Source organism: Marmota monax, unplaced genomic scaffold (assembly GCF_021218885.2).
Source record: "Marmota monax isolate L192 unplaced genomic scaffold, Marmota_monax_Labrador192_F-V1.1 WCK01_AAM20220418_F8-fsc00109, whole genome shotgun sequence".
Classification (NCBI taxonomy): Eukaryota; Metazoa; Chordata; class Mammalia; order Rodentia; family Sciuridae; genus Marmota; species Marmota monax.
The window spans coordinates 4,617,442-4,637,495 of record NW_026695229.1 but is presented as its reverse complement, the minus strand read 5'-3'; the positions used below and the strand labels follow the sequence as shown (position 1 = coordinate 4,637,495).

Here is a 20,054-nt window from a genome sequence, read left to right as displayed (position 1 = left end):
GGGTCAGATTAAGATGCTGTATAATGGAATGATATTATGCAAAGCAAACTGTGTCATTGAGAGGCAAAGAATTAACACAGGAGGATCACAAGTCCAAAGTTCAAAGAAGCTTCAGCAACTTAGAGAGGCCATAAGCATCTCAGGGAGACCTGTCCCTAAATAAAATATGAAAAAGGCTGGGGATGTGGCTCAGTGGTTAAGTGTCCCTGGGTTAAAGCTCTGGACCAAAAAAAAAAAAAAGAAAGAAAAAAGAAAAAAAAACACAAAGCAAAATGACTGTAATGGTGGGGTGGATGCAGGGAATGATCAAGGTTTCCCCTAGGACCTTTTATGGGGCAGAAAATATTCACCACAATGTAGAATCCTAGGGGTTGAGGAAACCCACATTCAAAGATTGCATACACCTCACCCCACTCTAACCCAATGGGTGCCTTCTTGGAGACTGTCTGCGTGTTTTACCACATTACTTCAGCAATTTCCATTACAAAAGAAGACTGTATCCTTTACCCATGGCATCGATGAGCACAGAAACCCAACTTTTTTCATGTGGCTCTAGAGGAGATACCACTGTTATTCTTATTTCAATCAGACAGAGAACAATACCTTCCTGAATGGACAACCAGTTGTAGTACTTGGCCTTTTGATGTTCTGGACTTTGTGGAATATGGCAGTAAACCCACACCATTGTTCCCTTTATGCTTTTCAGATTCAGAGCTAAATAATTCACATATGTTACCACTTTTATACCTCTCCAAGTCCCTTTAAAGTAGATGCCAGGATCCAGACTTTACAAATCTTCCCTTTTGAAGATAGAAGAGTTAAAGTTACTTAGCTGAATTGGTGGGATGGTTGGATCCTTAGAGGATGGCTCTTGATCTCCCTAGTAAGGATCAGTTGCTCAGGAAAGATCTTGAGAAATCTGCAAGAGACTGACTATAATCAATTCATGTAAAAAACTAAGGCAGTCCTCATTCTTCTATCTGATCCATGTTCAAAATTTTTGTGGCAGTTACTTAAGCAAATTTTATAATAGAATTTTTTTTACCACAGGCTATAATCAATTCCAGGTGAATTAAGGGGTTAACTGTCAAAAGCAATCCCTTAAAAACCTTAGAAAATTATTTAATTGAATGTCTTTTAGATATCAGGGTTGTTTCTTTCTTAAGCAATCACAAAAGCAATAACTACAGAAGAAAATATCAATGAGTTTACATATGAAATTGAGAGTTTCCATTCACCAAATAATACCATAAACTTGAAGGACATATTTTTAGCATATCAGTAAAGAACATACCAGGATATGAGAAAGATTTCTATAAGTAGATGAGGAAAAGAAAAGCAATCCAACAAGAAAATTTTTTAAAAAAGAACTATATTGACTTTTTTTTTATGGGAACGGGGTACCCAGGACTGAACTCAGGGGTACTCAACCACTGAACCACATCCCTATCCCTATTTTGTATTTTATTTAGAGACAGGTTCTCACTGAGTTGCTTAGCACCTTGCTTTTGCTGAGGCTGGCTTTGAACTCATGATCCTCCTGTCTCAGCCTCTCCAGACGCTGGGATTATAGGTGTGCGCCACTGCACTTGGATATACTGGCATTTTACTAAAATAAATACATACAGTTTAACATAAACAAGTGACAAGTTAACAAGGTGCCTTCTTTCATAATAAGGGAAATACTGTATGGGTAAAGATGAGGCATAATAGGCACTCTGATACACACTGTTGATAGAAAAGCAAATTAGAACCACTTTGTAAAGCAGTTCTGCACTATTTAATGAGATTGAGGATATAAATTCTTATGATCTAGCAATTCTATCTCCCAACACACACACCACACATCAGCAGGCCTGTTTCAAATAATATGGTGTTAATGGAAGCTTCTGCATATTGGAAACATGTCCTTACTTTGTACAGTTCCATGGGGACCAAAGTAACAGTGATAAGTTACCTCTGAATCTGCAGAGAGGACACAGCACTGATATACACAAGTTTTAGATAACATGGCACTGTGCAAAGTGAGGATTAGATGTCTGTGTGTGTATATATATATATATATATATATATATATATATATATATATATATAAAAGAAATTTATGCATATGTGGACCAAGATAAAGGACAGGAATATTCATTGCAATATTTTTTATCTAACACTTGGAAAAAAGTCTAAATGTCTATTAAAAATAGAATGGATATCGTATTTTTTTTTTAGAAGATGCAGTTTTAGGGAAGGGAATGGGGACTTGGGGGAGGGGGAAGAGAGAGGAGGACAAGAGGGAGTAGAAGGGAAGGTAGATATGATCAAAGTACGATATGTACATGTATGAAAATGTTATAGTGAAAACCATTAATTTGTACAGTTAATGTCTGAATAAGTATAAACAAAAATAAATTAATTAAATAAATCAAGGGAAATAGAATAGATGAGCAAATGCAGTATATGTATGTTAACTGATTAGTGAACAGCAGTGAAAGAGACAGCTACTGCTGCACAACAACGTGCATAAGTTTTAGAAGCACAATTTGAGACAAAGAAGTAAGACATTAAAAAAGAGACTATGTAATATAAATCAATTTTTATAAAATAAAAAAAACTTTTATCTGTGGATTCACACATATTTGCTAAAGAAAAATCAGAAAATATTATTAACAAGAGTTAGCTAGATAGTGGTTACTTCTCCTTGGGAGGGAAGAATTAGTTTCGGGTACATACAAAGGGTTTTCTGTGCTTTAGGATCATTCTGCTTCTCGGCCTAAGTTTTAGCTACATATGATACCATAATGTGCTAATTATTTAACATTTTTTAAAAAAAACACAGAATATTAGAATATAAGACCCATTAAGTGCAATTTAGACTAGTTCTATTCAAAGTCTAAATTAATTTAAAAAAATGGAAATAATTGAACTTTGGTCCTCAAACTTGTATGCTCACCCCAAACACTTGGGAACCATAAAAACAGATTTCTGGTTTCAACATAGAGATTTCAACTCAAAGGTTTTGTGGGTGGGGACTTATAACAAATTCCCTAAGTGATTTTGAGGGAGCCAGCCTGAGGACTGTCATTTGAAGTTAATGGTCTGGCTGGCACTGAACACCTGCACTGAACACGGGCACAGATAGAAAGATTTACTTTTTGCACCTTAAATAAAGCCCCATGACTATATTTAGACATTTAAATGAACAAAAATAAAATAAATGCAACTATTTAACGTCTTTCAGAAGAGATATTAGCTTTTATTGTTATTTAAAGAAAATTTCAATATCCCTTTCTGGATACCTGGTACAAATTTGGGCAGAATCATTCCCAGTTTTCATCAAGCTACATTGGTGAACTTTTGAACAATGCTACCTTATTTCTTATGGAATAGAACAATACTCTGAACTTAAGAGAAATACTACTTAATACAAATAATTTGCACTTTGTTCACTTTCTATTGATTATTTCTTTTGCCTATATAAAAATTATAGATATTATCTTTTAAAAAATATTTTCAATGTATTTTTTGAGGAACTGTTGAAATGTAATCATCCCTTTAAAATTAAGTAGTAGACAAGATCGCTTCTGTCCCTAGTCTAGTCAAAATTGTGTTGGAGATCCTAGCCTACAAAATGACCCAAGGAAAGATATTAAAGACTTCAGGTTTGGGAAAATAGGCATAAAAATGTCATTATTTTAGGGGATAATATTGTCTATGTAAGAAAACATAAATACATCCATGGATAAATTACTTAGAAGTAGGTGAATTCAGCAAGTTGACGAGATCTAAGACCAGTAGTCATAAGTCTGTTGCTTCTCTTAGTAGTACTTGTATTCAATATGATGAAAACTTAATGTTGGCCAATATGGGAAGAAGTATGTCTGGGTAAAACAGCATACTCTAAAATTGCAGTGAGTTCTATGGGTGTGGCTTACAACTTAACCAATCACTTCAGAAGTTAAAACTCTTAATTAAATCAATTGCCAGTTGGTAGTGAGATGGGTTAGCATTGGTCTAACCCAGGAGACAAAGGAGATTCTTTACTGCAGAACTTTATAAAAAACAACAATGACAAAAATGAAATTGAGGATTCCACACTATGAAATGAACCTGTATGCAAAATACTCAATTATTATCAAGAGTAGTTATTCTATGAATACAACAAGCCACAATAATAAAATATTATTCTGACTGCAACTCCCACTTTCTTCTGATAAATTTGGTGAAACACAAAAGGATGGGAGAGTGGAGGATTGCTGTCTAAATCTCTTTTATTTTATTGTTGTTGTCTTGTCCAGATGCTGAGTTCCCTGTGGGTCCCTTTCTGGGTATCTGGTACAAATTTGCACAGGAAAGGTTACCACACATCAAACTTAATTAGAAGTATTAGGTTTGTTTTTAGTTGTAATTGCTTAGTGTTCTTGAGTTTAGTAGAAAAAATGTAGTGGCAACAGAAAAGATGAAATGCCTAGGAAAAAAGCAAGAATTGTGTAAAATCTATGTGAAGAAACTTTAAATCACTGAGATACATAAAGATAAAATTGAAAACTTGGAAAGGCATATCCTATTCTCAGATGAGAAGACTCAACATTCTAATGAGGCCAATTCCCCTACAATCAAACTACAAATGTATCCTGAGCCTAGTGAAAGTACTACTGCAATACTTTTAGAACTATATAAAATTATTTTCAAGTTTATAAGAAAAATAACTGCAAAAGAATTATCTATAAAAACCAAAGAGAAAGAATAACTACAGAATTATAACTATGTTAACTAAATAGCATGCTGTGATACTATAAATAAACAACTAGATGGACAAAATTGCATAGACAGCCCAGAATCTTACCCAAAGAAATATGGGGATTTAGAATAAAAAAGCTATTAGCGTGTATCAGTGAGTAAATGTGTTTTTAAAAAATATTTTTTTAGTAGTCAATGGACCTTTATTTATTTATTTATACATGGTGCTAGGAATCAAACCCAGTGCTTCACATATGCTAGGCAAGCACTCTACTACTGAGCCACAACCCTAGCCCAAATATGTTTTTTAAAATAAATGATTTGAAGACATTTGAATAATTACTTAAGAAATATAACAATTGATTTTTATCCCTTTCCTTACATTAAAATAAATACAAATCAAATTCAAAAGTAAATGTAAATAAAGAAATTACAATACTACTGGAAGAGAATTTTCATCTATTCTCCCTAAGGGCCAGACTTTTTGAAAGCGTCACATAAATACTAAAAAAAGGAAACACTGATAAGTTTCATTACAAATCAATGAAATATTTCTGTGAAAAATGTTATGTGCTATTGAAGAATACAGTTATGAGCTTAACACTTAAAGATTATCTGAATAAATACTTTTACACTTGTTAAAATCAAAAGACAGTTGCATAGAAAAGAGATTGTATGGGCTGGGGGTGTGGCTCAGTAGAAGAATACTTGCCTTGCAGGTGTAACTCAACCTATTATAACAATCACTAATAGAAGTGTAAGGCCCTGGGTTTGAGCTCTAGTCACTGAAGGAAAAAACAAAAAAAAACAAAAAAACAAGATTTTATTTGTCTCTCAAATGCTAGCTATATTAATCACAAGACTACTTTTGTACTTTATATAATTGAGTTTTAGTTTAGTTTTTTATTCCTTTTCTTGTTTAAGACAAAATAAGCAGAAAGAATAGGTTCCTGGATGCTAATGTTGCAAACCTAAGCCTGCCATTCCAGTCCTATGGAATCATACCATACAGTTACTTTGAAGGAAAATAGGATCCTTGGATTTCACTGGAGTGATGTATCAGTAAATCTTGCAATATGCTACAGTTATTAAGAAAGGTGAGGTAGAACTCTTGAGTACTTTCAGTCTTATATTTACTTGTTCAGTCATTCTATAATATTACTAAAAAATATTTGTTAGAGATGGGGATGATAGTCATGGACAAGATGCAAATTGACTTGTCTGCTTCAGATTAGGGCAGTCTTTCAAAAAAAAAAAGTTACTGGGACCAAGAAATTGTGTCATTCTTTTTTTTTTTTTTTTTTTTAAGAATTGCCAGTTGAAGGTGGTCAACAAATTTAAATTTATGTCCTTGTTTAAATACAATTTTTGAAACATTTTTCATAAATTTTAGACTTGGTAATAGTATGAATTACTGAAGATATTTGTATTCATTGCTTATTGTGGCAACCACCATGTATTTGATTAAGTAACCAGAGTGGCAAATTTAATCTTGAATATTCTATGGTTCATCTCTTCATCTACTTTTCTGGTAGTATTACTTAAGAAGGGGAAAACTGGTGAAGCTCATCTATTTGTGGGTTCCGTACTCTTTTAGCATCAGTTGTGAGTTGGTTTTTATTTGATGAAAGTGTTTTCGGGGGTCAGTTGTGTAAGGTACTCCTAAGTTAACATAAATGTATTCACCTGGGTTTTCCCTTTATATGGACTAGCTATTATTTTATATTACTTTTATAGTTAATAGATATTCAACTAACTTTGCAAGAACATTTCACATACCTTTCCTTCTTCCTTGAAACCCATTTGCTTTCTCAGATAGCTTCTCCCTCTTGGAGTCCTAAAGTACCCTAAGAAGTGGTTCAAAGGTGAACCAGGTACTAAGCAGTATTTTCAAAGCAGAGTAATAGCCTGGTATGTGTCCTTCTGAGTTCCATACAAATAAATCAACCACGGATCATAAAACTCAACCTGTAATAACAATCACTAATATTTCATAAATCGCCAACTGGTTTGAAAACCTGTTCAAATATTTTGTACCACCCACAAAAGCTGTTGTAATAAACTGCTTGGTTATAAAAATCACGTAACACTTAATTATTGGCATTATCATGTTTATTTGTTCTCTCATTCTCTCTTTTTGGAAACAAAATTCTTGGTTTGAAAAACAACTTTCCGGTGGCATTTCCTATTCTGAATTGTGATGTGAATTTTAAGTTAAAAAATAAACTTGGGCAATGATACAAATGAAATTGGATCTTTTTAAAAATAAGAGATCCCAAACTATAATTTTAAATGAGTCACTTATGATTAATATAATAACAATTTTCATAGTGAATTTACTGCAGTATAGAAAAGCCACTATGGAAACCCATAAAAGTGCTGTAGTTTGTCAAAGTTTTAGATTAATTTTTTTTTGCAAGAGTAATAACTTGGAAACTATAAACATGTGCCTGGGTGTAGCATGGGGAATTTTGGATTAAAAAAAAAAAAAAAGGAGATGAGGTCCTGGCTTATTTCTACTGGTTAGGACTTTAGTTTCTGAGGTACTAAGAAATATTTGTGTGCTTTGCATTCTACTAGAGATGGATATTCCAGCAACTGTGAGGCTTTGCCATTGTGCCTGTCTATATAATGGGTATTTTGTTTTAAAAAATCCTCAGGTAAGTAAGGAATCTATTTTGCTTCACAAGCCAGGGTCAAGAATTTTGTTAGCTCAGCCAAGTACTAGAAATATGTAGGAAAAATGAAGAGCTTTCCAATTTCAATGAAACTTGAACCAGTTAGCTGATAATATATTTAATGGGCATTTTGTTACATAGCAAGGATCTTTGCCTTTCTGATGAGTACTGATCTCAGGAAATCAAGTACAATTGCCAAGCAACTGCCAAGCATCCTAATCATGGTCTACTTGCAGAGTGCCTCTACTCAGTGTCTCAACTTCTGGGACAATGGTGACCTCTTTTGTTTACACTTTCCTGTATAAACTAGATTAAAATCTCAGGCCACTTCCGGAAAGATGAATTAATTAAGTGGCAACGAAGTGCCCATGATAAAGTGGGAAATCTAAATGAAAGCAAATCTAAATTTGCCTCACAGCATCTATGTAAAACCCATCAATCAAAGAGCAAATGGACATTTCACCGATGGGAATCAACACCTACCAGGTGTGGGGGAAAAGTGTGAAAAACACCTAGCACCTCTTAAAAGGCCTTCAAATTAATTTCAGCTGTTAAACCCTCTGAGCCCACATTATGTAATTTCTCTTGCTGTGGGGTTGCAGCCATCCTGTATCTTAACTATGCAGAAGGAAGTTAAACCACAGGGATGGGCGACTTACCAAAACATTGGGAGAAGTCTAATTAGAATTTTAATTAGGTTTGGTAACTTCTTTACTTTTCCCCTACAAGTTATGTTTTGGCTTTTGGGTGGTCATATGAACTGTTTGGATGAGGAAGTATGTTCTAATTCTGAATAAGAGTCATTACCCTCATGGCACAGCATGGGCTACCCTGTTCTCAGAGGAGCCTCACATGTCAGCTGAAGATCTGAGTAGTAAATACCTGCAGATCATAAGATGTGGACAGATGGAAACACACCTGAAAGAAGAAGATAATATGTTATATTACTATCATACTGTATTAGATGTTTTGGTTGATATTCCCCAACACCCACATCTACATCCACCCCATCCATCCGGTGAATAGTATACACTAGTGTGTTAGATAGCTTTCTGTTGCTGCAACAAAATACCTGAGAAAAACAACTTAAAGGGGAAAGGATTTATTTTGGCTCATGGTATTAGAGGTTTCAGTCCATGATCACTTACCTCTGTTGTTTCTAGACCTGTCTTGAGGCAGAACATTGTGGCAGGGAGTGCATGTTAGAGCAAAGCTTCATACCTCAAGGTGCCCAGGAAGCAAAGAGAGAGAGGAAGGGGCCAAGATTCCAGTACACCCTTCAAGGGCATGCCTCCAAGGATCTACTTCCTCAAACTAGTTTCCACCTCCTCCCATTAGCCCATTAAACTATTAATTCATCAATGGTTTAATCCATTGAAGAGGTCAGAACTCTCATGATCCAATCATCTCGCAAAGGCTCCACCTCTGAAAATTGCTGCCTTGGGCCTTTAACACATAAGGTTTTATGGAACAGTTAAGACTCAAATTATAACAACTAGTAATTTATCCCTGTGGCTGGTAATTGCTTCTGGAATTGTCAGGCGTAAGCCAATCAGGATCAAAGAAGTATGAGGAGAATTCAGAAAAGTTTAAAGAATCAGAGAGAATCACACATACACATACAGTTAAAATGGGGCACAAGCACAGCTTCTACGCTACCAGGAATGGAAAACCAACCCTCAGATACCGTGTTGCCTCCTGGTCCCCATTCTTACCTAACTGTCCCCAGATCAAAGATGCATATGTTCTTTACTGTAACTCATAAACCAGCCTCAGAATAAAGTTGACCTCATCAATATCTAGATGAGGGGATGCAAAACACCTAGATCTCTTTGATGGTATTCAAGAGCTACTATATCAGTCCAAGTCCTTTACCTGTCCCCCTGTCATGTGAATTAATATATTTTCTCATTATACAAGTCAGTTTGAGTTGGGTTTCTGCTCTCGAAATAGAAATCCTAACCAATATACAATAACACTTCACTTATATTGTTTTGGGGGTCCGTATGTTGTCTGGTTACCCTCCCCCACAGGCTATCTGCCCTTCTTGTCCCAGAAGGCTGACCATCCTAGACGGACTGCATCACCTGGTCCCAGTGTTCTCTGGCCTCTGGTTCAGATCAGTCTGCAGTGGGGCCACCAGGAGGACATGGGAGGACAAAGGAAGAGTTGGGGTGTTTCTTCTCTATTTCTACTGGCTTAGAAGCTTTCTACTGGCTTAGAAACTGACTCTCCATGACCACAGCTCCTTTAGGGTGACCTTCCTCCTTGCCTCAATAACATGAATTTCCTGCTCTATTCCTTCTGTTCCAGGGGTGGTGACAGTTCTCTGTTCCCTGTCCCAATATCCCTTGCTCAAATCTTTAAATTTGTCCATACCTCTGGAAGTGGTCCTTTCACTAAAATCTCTGCATTTGAACTGATTGTGGGGAATTCTGTTTGCTTCTAGAACTTTGATGCTCTCTACTTTCTGTTTCAGTTTCTGGCTTTCGTTTATTTAAAGTGATGAAATTCTTCAACCCTGATCCATAAGCAAAATTGATTGGGGCAGAGACTGGCATTTGATAAGGATTTGAAACCATTTTCATTTTGCTTCTTGGCTGACTTCGAGTGAGAGGTGAACAAAGATTTCTGCAAGTATTTTAGACTTTGTGGGACAAGCAGTATCTGTGGCAACCATCAACGCTGCCACTTTGAAAGCATATGTTACAGCAGATTTTTATTAAAAAAAAAAAAAAGAAAAAAGAAAAAACAGGTGGTGGAGCCAGATTTGATGTCCAGACTTCAGGCTTCTTCTGACCTCTGAGTTAGTTCATTTGGTTTATGGCTCTCGAGTGTGGGAACAAGATTCTAGTCTCCCAGACAGATTCAGATGAGAATGCTTTGTGAGGAAAGTTTTTTGTTTATAAGGTGAGGTTTGCATATGATAAAGCCATTCCAGGGAGATGATTTTTATGTTAAAAATAGCATGGGAGAGTAATTTCCTTTTTCTACCAGCAGAGAGACACAGAAAAACGTGGTAATGACCAGAATGGGAGCACTCCACACTTGGCCCTGCCTTCCAAACTCCTCTCTGGAGTCTGAGATGGATTCCTAGGTCCAGGGAAAAGCGTTAGGTTTGAGAAGCCAATTTACTACTTACTACTTTCTGTCAAGTACAGACAGGAACTCCCAAGGTGGCCCCAGAGACTAGAGGGAAGTTTAGATTGGCAAGCAGCATGAAGATCTACTACAATGCCATATATTCCCAAGAGCCTTTTTTCTGTTTTTCAAGGTCAAAAATCCCTTCCCTTTGTGGTTTTCCCATAGGACTTTCTCTGCTATAGCTTTCTTTCAGCTGTTATGACATAAGACATTATGCACATCTATGCCCTTCACTGCTAGGGAGCAAAGACCTGTGCACACACAGACTCAGCTCATCTCCCTGTGTACCATGAAGCCCAGCACTGTTCTTTACCTAGGGTGGATGCTCACTACCTACTCAAGTGAGCTGAATTTTAATTTTGAAATAAATTCTAGGCCTATTATCAGAGCCTGGGACAAGATCATGAATGGAGACATGGCTAAATATTTAATAGTTGCACATTAAACTATACCTTACTATGCCTTTAGCCTGGATTGTACTCCCATCCCTGACTCTATGGCCTGCTCAGTGGAGATTACCCATGGGATCTAGAGACTGTACCCCTGGGCCAATCCTGTTATTTTCAGTGTAGAGGTTGCAAAGTCCTGGGACAGAGCAGGGGGAAACTCAGTCTAGGCTCAGGACCTCTAGAAGGTTCTGGGTGAAACTGGTCCAGTGCTCAGACTTTCCTTATACCTCATTTGTCTAAATTGAGATTTCTAGGTAGTTCTAAAGCTTTTCCTAGATCCACACCATCAAAGAGGAAGGGGAGAACAGAACAGATACCTAGGGAATTGGTTTGCTATCCATCTGCTTTGGGCAATGGGGGAGGGGAGGGGGCGGCAGCCAGCTTAAGCAAAGCAGTTCTCCCAGGGCACTGGTGGAGATCACATCCTTCCTGTCATCCCTTGTCCTCTTTCCCTATAATACTCTCAAGCATTCTCACCTTGCTTTTCTTGATCTGGGGGTTCTGTTCAGTTCATGTTTCCTTTTCGCATGATTCGCTCATTCAAATAGTTAATGAACTTCCTAAAATCTTTTGGCACAGAAAAAAAATAATAAAGCATCTTTTCTTGCACTTTGGGATATCTGGGGCACTGGGCAGAGATCCTCTCAACCCAGTCCATGGATACCTGGAGAATATTGTATCTTCCCAGTGAATCTGCCCACCGTGTCTTTTGCTGCAGTTGGTGTGTATCAGTGGTCAGATTTTCTTTTAGGCTTGCTAAAATACACACCACTGGGCCCCATATCCAGAGTTTCTCATTTAGTGAACTGGGATAAAACCCCCAAATTCACACATCTTACAAGTTCCCAGGTGATGCTACTTGCTTGGGTCACCACGTGAGACCCAGGGGTATATAGGATCGTGTATTCAGAGACCTCAAAATAACCGTGTCTCATAATTCTACAGACAAGCAGTGGGTTACCCTAGCTGGCACTGGCCCCAAGATATTGTTAGAAACTTGATCTTTAGTAGCTGGGAAAAGAGGGAAAATGTTTAAAGCTGCAAGCAATTTCCAGTCTCTAAGGGTAGGGACATGAATTTACCTCAGAGGCAAATTGTTGCTTTTGGTCTGGGAAAACCACTTGAGTCTGCCATTTGTTTACAAAAATGTAAATCAAATATTCACCCACTGTTCTAGAGGGAAATGTGGAGTCAGTATTAACCCGAACACAGATGTTTTAGACTGAGAAGTTAAGTGTTCTATTTGATAGCATAAATTTTGGGGCAAGAATGAGCCAAACTTCTGTCTCGGAGACATACTTGTCTGGCGGGGAGGGTGTGTATATTCTAGGGTTTTTAGGCCTGTCTGATTTTAAGGGTGCTTTTCTATAAGCTGTTGCCTATTCTTATAGCTCTGTGTGTGCAAGTTTGTGTGTAGAGTTGTTTTCCAGAACTCCAGACCGAGACCTGAGGACTGAGGAGAGAAGAGCATCCATAGAACCACATCTCCAACAGGCACTTGGTATGTCTTACACAGGGTTACTTCTGCAGAATAACTCAACACATAGACTGTTACTGACTATTATTTTCTAAGGTAATTTTTCTATTGGGTGGAGGAGTTTTCTCTGGTGGAAAAAAATATTCCCATTTTCAGTCTACGTGGGGAAAAATTGATTCTCAGCCTCAAAATACATGAAGGAAAGAGATGGTACTCTGAGAGAGAGAAGAGATTCTCCTCTTGACATCTAAAGGCAGATGGTCCTTGATTCTGAGGACCCCTTGGGGGACCTCAGGTGATTGTGGGAGAAGGAGGTGGCGTGAACTGGAAGATAGACTCAGGGAGGAATGCAAACAGATGGTAGGGGTTCTTGAAGACAGTTTGGGGACCATGGGCCACAAATTTCTTTGCTTCTATTCCAAGATTGCACTTCTTTCCTTAGAACTTGGGGTTTTGGTGAAATATTGTTCCAAGTTAGAGTTTAGTCTCTGTTGGAACATGAATATTTAAAAGAAGAATAATATGTAACAAGCTTGGAACTAATTGCTAAAGAGAGGACAGGGCTCATGTCCAAGGCCAGTTCTCAAGGACAGTGTGAGGCTCAGCTAAGGATTACTGCAGGGGTAACACAGAAAGTCAGGAGGGGGCAAGCCAGGCATAAAATGGAAGACATGTAAGGAGGGACAAATATTTTTATGGACAGGTTGGACTTCAAGATCAACCATGATAAACCTGGATATTTGAATTACAAAGGGAGTATAGTTGGCTCATTTGGCTACACATTACAGAGAATTTGCAAACAGGAATTATAGATGAACACCCATCCAAAAGATCAGATACCAGTAGAAAGAATCCCCTTTCTTTAATAGGATAAGGTAATTCAAATCTTCATGACAAGTGAATACATCCAAAGCTACATCAGCAAGAAATGGAACTCTTTATGTGCAGATTTTAGATAAGAAATAAAGTTTCATTGTATGAGCTTCAAAAACTCCCTCTAATTAGGCAATATGATTTCCATCAACTCAATTAATCTTCCATGGCACCTATATAAAAACCCTAAACATAGAAGGAAATAAAACCAAGTTAGAGCAACATGAAGGGTTGCGTAGGTGCAGGAGGTCACTAAAGAAATTCAATTTTCCTGTAATTTACTTGAGAGCTCCAAAAATAACAATCAAAGATCAATTTGGAACCAGATTTTTCCCTACTCCATTATGACTCCTTGAGCCTAGCAGACTGACCAAGGCCATCCAGAAGGTGGGACATCTTGACTTTAGCCAAAGTAAGCATATTTGTGCAGAAAACCCAAACAATTTGGGGGGAAGAAGCCAACATGTAACACATGCTGATTCAGTGAAAACGTGAATATATATCTAGTACATCAAAGAGTTGGAACAAGGACAGCACAATGTGGGTGCAGGAGCCTTCACAGTGACCACCAATAACTCACTCTGGGAGAGCTGTGGATTTTGCAGAAGACAGTATTGCCTAACAAGGAGGGTTAATCTAGTTAATATCTCATTGTATCCATTGGTTTCTTGATCTTACAAAACTCAAAACAATGAGTATCCTACCCCAATGTTTTGATGAAGGTCAAAGCTATTATGTTCTTTAATAATTACTCTTTAGGAGTTTCAATGACATTTCATGGGAAGGTTCATGTGACTAAGTACAGATCTCACAGGAACATTTATAGACTTTATTGAGTGGCCTCCTGTCTTATGCCTCAGTGTCTCCTTTTGAAAAAGATTTGCATTTTGTTCAGACTATGAAACATTTAAAAATTGTTTTCCCTCATTAATAGGAAAGTTGAGGAACACTGTTTTCTACTTAGAATATATTATGGTCTAATTGGCACTGAACAGTATTTCTTGACTGTATAATTTTTCCCTTGTTGTGTAATTTCCTTGGGAAAAACCAGTGGTATGTAATTATCTTTTGACCACATTTTTCTAGTAGACATTTCAGAGAGCTTTACCAATATTTTCCTATCCATCTCCCACCTCTCTGAGCAAAGGAGACAGTGAAGAACACGCAGCGAAGTAGTTTGTCCAGCACTATATGACGAGTTTAGCAGGGCTTGGGCCCCATGCTTCTAACCAGGGCCAGCACACATGTCGATATTTTTATGGTGAAGCTACTGTCTCTATGATGCCAAGAACAAAAACAAAAACAGTGGCATTCTGTGGGTGAAATTTAGGAACACTTGAGAATTGAAGACAGTGGACACCAGAACTAGAGGACATCTGGCTTTGCTTGAAATAAGTTTTTTTTTTTTTTATCTTGGACTACACACTTTCTTAAGACCCTTGGTTTTTAGGACCTTTGTATTTCAAAGACCATCAAATATTTCTCATTAGCTTACCCTTCACTCATCAGAATAGTTGTCTTGCAAGGTTCATTTTGATGCCAAAGTGTTTGGGTGACTTTTAAAAGTATGTTTTGAAAGAGTTCTCCTTTGAAGTTATCAATTGACCTTTTTGGCAAATGTGAGTGGAATTAAAATTCTAATTCAAATTGACACGGATAATTCATTAAGTTTTTAAAGACTCTCATCTTGAAGATATTTATGATATATTTGGCAATTAGATCCTTTAGCATGTTACCCAAAATATTGGCTGTTTAACAGTCTGAAAAGAAAGCAGTAGAGAAGAGTGCCAGGAAACTTAAAGTTCCATGGTTGATTTAATTTATTTCTGCAGCAGCTACTGCTGCTTTTCAAGGCACTGAACCCTGTGTTTGGATGAATATGAAGCATGCTCTTTGCTTTCAAGGGGTTTACCTTTGAATGAGGGAGAAAGAAACTCACACACAAAGGCAATAAAAGCTGTACTGGGTACAAAGAGCCTTGAAAGCACAGAGGTGGGAGAAATCATTTTATGTTAAACAAGAAAGTCTTCATGGCTCAGGCTGCCTTTGAACTTTCCAGTGGTTTGGGAATATTGCCCAGGGAGAAGAGGGCTGGGGTGCTCATTCAGGTGGACTAAAGGAAACAGGAGCTAATTCAGGAAAGAGTGATTGGTCTGATGAGAACCAAACCCAGGTTTTCCATCTTAGTAGCCCTCTCCAAACATGCTTATAAAGCATTAAGTAGAGATAATCAATCACAATGAACAACTATAAAAATCTGTGTGATCTTTTTACACTCCCCATTTTATAGCAATGAGTCAAATAGCCTGTCACAAAGGACAAATGGCTGGTTGAAACTTAAAGCTTTGGGTCCTGGACACCTCCAGGCATCTAGATGACCAATGTCATACCCTTGATTCTCATGCCATGATCCTAAATCCAAGTCTGTTTGCTGGTCTGGATATTGGCCTTTCTTTGACTCTATATCTTGGAAATATTGCTATTATATAATAAAAGATTTAAATATAGTTTGTCTGGAATATTTGCAATCCCTAATTAGCATGTTCTCTCTCAGTGTGGGTTTTTTCACTGACTATAGGGGATTTATCATTATGGTGAATAAAATGTTAGTCAGTGATGTGCCTCCCCACAGGTATGTGTGACTTTCCATTGAGTGCTGGGAAGACAATTTAGACATTTCTGTTTCTATTCAAATGTGAAAATAGAAAAGAAGTTTTACTAGCAGGTAGTGTACAACAACAGGGGTGTGAAGCTCAGAGTCTCATGTCAACCTCTCCATGTTGAGTGTGAAGGCAGAGTGTCAATGGGTATGACCTTAGGTTTTTGCTCTCACTGGGACTTGCTACAGTTTATATGTTAAGTGAACTTACTCAGCATGTGTCTATAATGTTGTCATTTTGCATTATTACATTTTATTATATTATCAAGTTTAAACTCAACAAAATGCTCAGACATCCTAAAAATTTCCTATAAAGAAGTCATGAATTGAAGATTCATTTATTAGAAAAATAATGCAAGCCCAAGTGAGAAGCATGAATGGGGGCAGAGTGACCAAACTTTCTCAAGTGCTTCTGCCATGTAATGATGTCAAAAACAGGACAGCCTATTCTGATCTAAGAAATTGGCCACAAAATTAATACATGTATGTATATATGTGTATATTTATCTCTCTTTATCTAAGATATATATATATATATATATATATATATATATATATATATATATATATATAAAATTACTAGTAAAAACATTAAGATGGGGATTTTCAAGACTTATTGTTAAGGATGATTTTGTTCTAAGAATATATGTTATTCCCTGAGTTAATAGTAGTAAATATAATTTATAAATAGACACATGTTAAGATATGTGCTTAAAATGTTGAAGATTACTAAATACAAACATCCTCTTCTCTGTGTCCCATACCTGAGAGGAAAAGCATCCCAAAGAGCATTGTGTCATAGATGGGGTGGCATCAGATGCTATTTTTCTGTTTTGCAACAAAGCATGACCTATGTGCTACTTCCCTGGGCCACACTGCCAAATTCTTGCAGTTTGGAGTCTCTTTTCTAGATTTCATGCTGAGCATCTCCATTCATTTTAGCATTCTGTCTTTAGCTGTCTTAGTCACACCCTGTTTGTTCTTCTTTAGGCCTGGGACCATTGGATTATAAATTATATTTTGCCAAATACGTTTTTAATCTATTATATTTGGATTGTGCCAAGAGGTCACTGTCAATGTACTATCTGAAAAGAGCACCTTTTTTACATTTAATAAAGAAAAATTGCAATAAAGACATTGATAGACTAAAATGGAGAATGGATTTTTCCCCAAATCTGAGCTTCCTCTGTACTATGGAATTCCATTTATATTGCAAGAAAAATTAGAGTGGACATCAAAAATAATTACATGTATTTTTGGGCTGGGGATGTGGCTCAAGTGGTAGCGTGCTCGCCTGGCATGCGTGCGGCCTGGGTTCGATCCTCAGCACCACATACAAACAAAGATGTTGTGTCCGCCGAAAACTAAAAAAATAAATAAATAAATATTAAAAAATTCTCTATCTTTAAAAAAAATGCTTGGTACTGCAAGCTTGTGTATTTTTCAAGTTAAAAATAGTTACAATTTTTTAATTGTTTTTAGTCTGCTCTCCCTTTTCAACCAAGGGTCCTGGGTAAAGGATATAATGCTCTTCCAACTCCTGGGATTTAATAAGAGGATCTGATAATATAATGTTCTTTGAGATCTACTGGCCTTGTAATGTGTCCTCCCCTCTCTACTTGAGTGGAACCACAAAACACTAAGAGTCAGAGGATAGGAGAGAGCTCATATTTACCACCAGCTTAGAAGTAAAATGTTATGTTAACAAGATAAAGCTATCAAATGAGATGGTACAAACTAGAGTAGGCTTCTCACCATTGATTGATTAAACCTGACAAAAGGAAAGAACTATGGGGGAGGTGAAGCATGTCATTTCAAATGATGAACCTGAGCACCATATTCCACAATGACAAAAAAATGGTTGTCGCTAGACTCTCTCAGAAGAAATCAATAGTGAAGACTGAAATCAATTAGTGAAAAAGTGAAATCAAACCAAAAGTGAAATTGATGAGTGAATCAATGCAAAATGGGTTTTATTGTTTCCTGCTAGGTGATATCAAGTACCTGATCTGAATGAGTTAATTTAGTTTATCCAACTCCCTAATTTACAGGAACTAGTGCATATCCTAAGAGAATGTTGCTCACTGTCCCTCTGCAATTTATGTCACCCTACAGGAATGTTAATTTCCCTTCAGTGCCTTGTCCACATTATGTAATGTGCCTTATCCTTCTGCATTTACCATTTAAGGTTTTGGGAGCTCTGCTTGGGGAGGTTAGCTAGTGGGGTCTTTCTCCACAGTTCACTGAAGGCTTTAATCTAACCCTCAGTTCCTCTGCAGGCTGTAGCAAGTTCTAATTGCAGCTCAGCAACCCAGAAACTAATTTTGAGGCCAGAGTCCAGCCTCATGCACATCTAGGAGGCCTGAGCCACTTAGCATAATGAACATATTTCCTTCAAACTACTATAAGTATCATAGCGGTAAGGCCAAATAGGCCCCAACAGGCTAGCCTGTCAGCTTTCTATCACAGGGCAATGGGGGCCGGAGAAATGCCTTAGCATACATTGGAGGAGGTTTATTTACATGGAAAAGTGCAGGAAGAAGGCTCACCACAAGAAACTAGACATTTTGGCAGAATGAGGACTTAGATTTTTAGATTTCTTTTTAGTTTAATGCAATTAAGATTGATTGCCACATTATCACCATGAACAAAGTTGGGTAATGAAAGATTGAGTATAGCAACATCATTTAGAAGAATGATCAAGCACATGCCGGTCCCAAATATAGGTGCCAGCAATCAACGTGGATAATGAGGGGCAGTTATTAAAATTATGTAGCTTACTGTAATTATCTCAAAAAATCATTTTCCTTTTTTTCAAAAGATAATAGAGATAGGAGTATTGTGTGTGTGTGTGTGTGTTCCCATTCATGTGCTCATGAGTACACCCTTGCTTTTGCCTGCGTGTGTTTGTCATATAACTTGAAAGAAGTGCAAGTTTTAGCTGGAGGGAAGGCTTTTTATAGCAGAGTTATAAATCACTTCAAGGAGTGAGTTGCTGTTAAGAGCTGACAGCTCACGAGTAGAGTGACCATGCCAGACATGCCATTCAAAGAAGGTTGGACACCAGTCTTATTTGTCATCTAAAATGGAAGTGATATGTTCTTGGGGAAACTACACAAGCAGGCAAGATTTAGCATTCCTGTCATTTGCACTATCTTTGGATGGAACTAGAAGGAGGTGTTAGTATGATGTAATATATAATATTGAGCATGAAGTGATTAAGCAATTGTATGTGGAGCTACTGTTTGGGCAAGGTAGAGATAGAAATACTGTTTATTGTTACACCAAAATTCTGGCTACTATGTTGTTCAATAAATGATCCATTTGCAGTTAGGACTCCAAGAAGTAAGTTATTGTGCCACACTTTATAACCTTTTCCCATCATATAATGAGAACTCCAACCCTAGAGAGAGCTAGAGATGGAATGTGTGGTACAGCAAGAGTTAAAGCTAAAATCAATAAAGAATAACAGAAGTGTCTTGTCTATTTTCTGTTGTTAATAATACAATCCCACAGACTTAAAAAATTGTAAAGGAAAGAGCTTCATAGTATTGGTATGTCAAGGGGCTGCATCTGGTGATGTCTTCCTTGCTGGAAAAATCTAAAGACAGCTCAAGATCACAGAGCCATAGACAGGGAGCTCAGCAGAGACTTAGCCAAACTGGCTTTTATAGTAGACCCCTGTGGTAATAATCCTTTAATTCACTAATCATATATGTGGGTTGATCCATTTGTGAAAGCAAAATCCTAATTACTTCTTAAGGGTGCCTCCTGATTCTACCTCTTAACTCTCATAATGGGGAATTCATTTCAACATCAGTTTCAGAAGGGACAATCCATATGCAAACCATAGCAGGAAGTCAAAAAGAGTAAAAATCCATTGAGAGTTCACATGTGATAGTGCAAACCTGTAATTCCAGAGACTTGAGAGGCTGAGGCAAGAGTATCATGTATTCAAGGCCAGTCTCAGCAATCTAATGAGACCCTGTCTTAAAATAATAAGAAGAATTAAAAAAAAAAAAAACCAGAACCAAGAATATAGC

At 37.1% G+C, this 20,054-nt stretch overlaps 1 long non-coding RNA gene across 6 annotated transcripts in view; it reads right to left on the bottom strand.

Annotated features, from left to right (window-relative positions):
* Nucleotides 1-216: 216 nt before the first annotated feature.
* LOC124088350 (uncharacterized) overlaps nt 217-20,054 on the bottom strand; it is a 99,452-nt gene continuing 79,614 nt past the window's right edge. The window contains exons 8-9 of one of the 6 annotated variants that reach the window (XR_009226093.1): nt 8,292-8,327; nt 217-919 (exon numbers count right to left, since the gene is read on the bottom strand). This is a non-coding gene — a long non-coding RNA (uncharacterized LOC124088350). Of the gene's footprint in view, nt 920-6,219; nt 8,328-20,054 lie in introns of those variants that run through there. The other 5 variants (XR_009226095.1, XR_009226096.1, XR_009226088.1 and 2 more) reach the window with 5 other exon arrangements.